This window comes from Ictalurus furcatus, chromosome 3 (genome assembly GCF_023375685.1).
Source record: "Ictalurus furcatus strain D&B chromosome 3, Billie_1.0, whole genome shotgun sequence".
NCBI lineage: Eukaryota > Metazoa > Chordata > Actinopteri > Siluriformes > Ictaluridae > Ictalurus > Ictalurus furcatus.
Genome location: NC_071257.1, coordinates 36,444,259 through 36,446,758, shown reverse-complemented (window position 1 = coordinate 36,446,758; position 2,500 = coordinate 36,444,259). Strand labels below are relative to the sequence as shown.

The window sequence follows — 2,500 nt, the reverse complement described above, 5'->3', positions numbered from 1 at the left end:
TCAGAACTCTTCAGAACTCTTCAGAACTCTTCATAACTCTCTAGAACTCTTCAGAACTCTTCAGAACTCTCCAGAACTCTTCAGAACTCTTCAGAACTCTTCAGAACTCTTCATAACTCTCTAGAACTCTTCATAACTCTTCAGAACTCTTCATAACTCTTCAGAACTCTTCATAACTCTTCAGAACTCTTCAGAACTCTCTAGAACTCTTCATAACTCTTCAGAACTCTTCATAACACTTCAGAACTCTTCAGAACTCTTCAGAACTCTCCAGAACTCTTCAGAACTCTTCAGAACTCTTCATAACTCTTAAATGTTTTAACGAGAGGACAGAGAAGAAAGAGAAGAAAGAGAGGACAGAGAAGAGAGAGAGAACAGAAGAGAAAGAGGACAGAGAAGAGAGAGAGGAAAGAGAGAGGAAAAAGAAGAAAGAGAGGACAGAGAAGAGAGAGGAGTGAGAGGTGAGAGAGGAGTGAGAGGTGAGGAGTGAGAGAGGAGTGAGGGGTGAGAGGAGTGAGAGGAGTGAGACAGGAGTGAGGTGAGTGAGAGGAGTGAGAGGAGAGAGAGGAGTGAGAGAGGAGTGAGAGGTGAGAGAGGAGTGAGAGGTGAGGAGTGAGAGAGGAGTGAGGGGTGAGAGGAGTGAGAGGAGTGAGACAGGAGTGAGGTGGGTGAGAGGAGTGAGAGGAGAGAGGAGTGAGAGAGGAGTGAGAGAGGAGTGAGAGAGGAGTGAGAAGTGAGAGAGGAGTGAGAGGAGTGAGACAGGAGTGAGGTGAGTGAGAGGAGTGAGAGGAGAGAGGAGTGAGAGAGGAGTGAGAGAGGAGTGAGAGAGGAGTGAGAAGTGAGAGAGGAGTGAGAGGAGTGAGACAGGAGTGAGAGGAGTGAGACAGGAGTGAGGTGAGTGAGAGGAGAGAGGAGTGAGAGAGGAGTGAGAGGTGAGTGAGAGAGGAGTGAGAAGTGAGAGAGGGGTGAGAGGAGTGAGAGGAGTGAGAGGAGAGAGGAGTGAGAGAGGAGTGAGAGGAGAGAGGAGTGAGACAGGAGTGAGAGGAGTGAGACAGGAGTGAGGTGAGTGAGAGGAGAGAGGAGTGAGAGAGGAGTGAGAGGTGAGTGAGAGAGGAGTGAGAAGTGAGAGAGGGGTGAGAGGAGTGAGAGGAGTGAGAGGAGAGAGGAGTGAGAGAGGAGTGAGAGGTGAGTGAGAGAGGAGTGAGAAGTGAGAGAGGAGTGAGAGGAGTGAGACAGGAGTGAGGTGAGTGAGTGGCCTGGGCGCTCATGCTGTCTGTAGTGGGCGTGGTCTGAACACTCCTGTTGTGTCTAGTGGGCGTGGCCTGTCCAGTGCTTTTCGTTCTGCTGAGTGTACTGGGCATGATGCGGCGTACAGCACGCGCTGCACTTCACTACACGTTTACTTTGGTTTAAATACATTTCCTTTCCCTGATATCAGCTGTTAGGTTTCCATTACGTTCCAGGAGGCGTATTAGCTTGCTAGCAGATTAGCAGCACAAGCTAACTGTACTAGCTACGTACACTCACCACACACACCAACGATCTCTGCTACCTCCTTCCCAGCTTTCTTTCCCCCCGATACGACAGGAGAAGATGAAACCACGCTGAAGCGGTTTCTTCCAGTTTTGTGGGAACTAATTGCTGTAGATGAAGCTGTGAGCGCGGAAGTGAAGGAACGTCGCAGCACACACACACACGCACTGTATCACAACTCCGTATCTAGGAAAAAATACAAAAAGTAGTTTTGGAGATATTCTGGGAAAACAATTATTTTGCTGATTAATCCCACACTAGTATTGTGTATGTCCAATTAAATCAACCCGAGAAGGTATATGCTCCGCCCCTGGGGGCGTGTCTTGCTCTACAGTAGCAGCTTGTTAGCAGTAAACACGATTCATCTCTGTGCTTTTGAGGTTTTTGAGGCTGCTGATTGGTCGACTGCTACGTCACTCATTACACCTAAACCCATGTCCAATACAGTATTAATACTCTTTCTTTCCTTCTTTCTTTTTTATTGAAATACTAAAAGAACAGAGTTAATGACAATTATACGAAAGAAAAATAAAGAAAGAAATAAATAAAGAAAGAATACAGTCAGAGTGAGAAAAATATAGAAAAGAGAGACTGAGAGAGACAATGAGGTGGAAAAAAGAAAAAGAAGAAAGAAACGATTAAAGGAAAAGTGAGATACAGGGAAAGAGAAAAAAGGGATGTAAAAACTAAACAAGGAAAGAAAGATGAGACAGTGATGAGAAAAAGAACGAGTGAAAAAGAAAGAATGAGGGACAGAAGGGAAGTAGGAAGAAAAAAAGAAAAGAGAATGACAGCCATGAGAGAGAGAGAGAGAGAGAGACAGTATGAAAGAGAATGAGAAATATATAGACGAGAGGACAAGAGAAAGACCAACTCAAAGAAAATAAAAAGAAAAGAAAGAAGGGAATAAAAAAGAGAGTGTACACAAAAAGAGCAGAGCATAAGAGAGTAGGACTTCTTGAGAGAG

General features: G+C 45.4%; 1 protein-coding gene across 1 annotated transcript in view; it reads left to right on the top strand.

The window, feature by feature from the left end:
- The window catches only part of bnc2 (basonuclin 2), a 221,455-nt gene that overhangs the window by 2,224 nt on the left and 216,731 nt on the right, over positions 1-2,500 (top strand). The gene's annotated exons all lie outside the window — the stretch shown is intronic.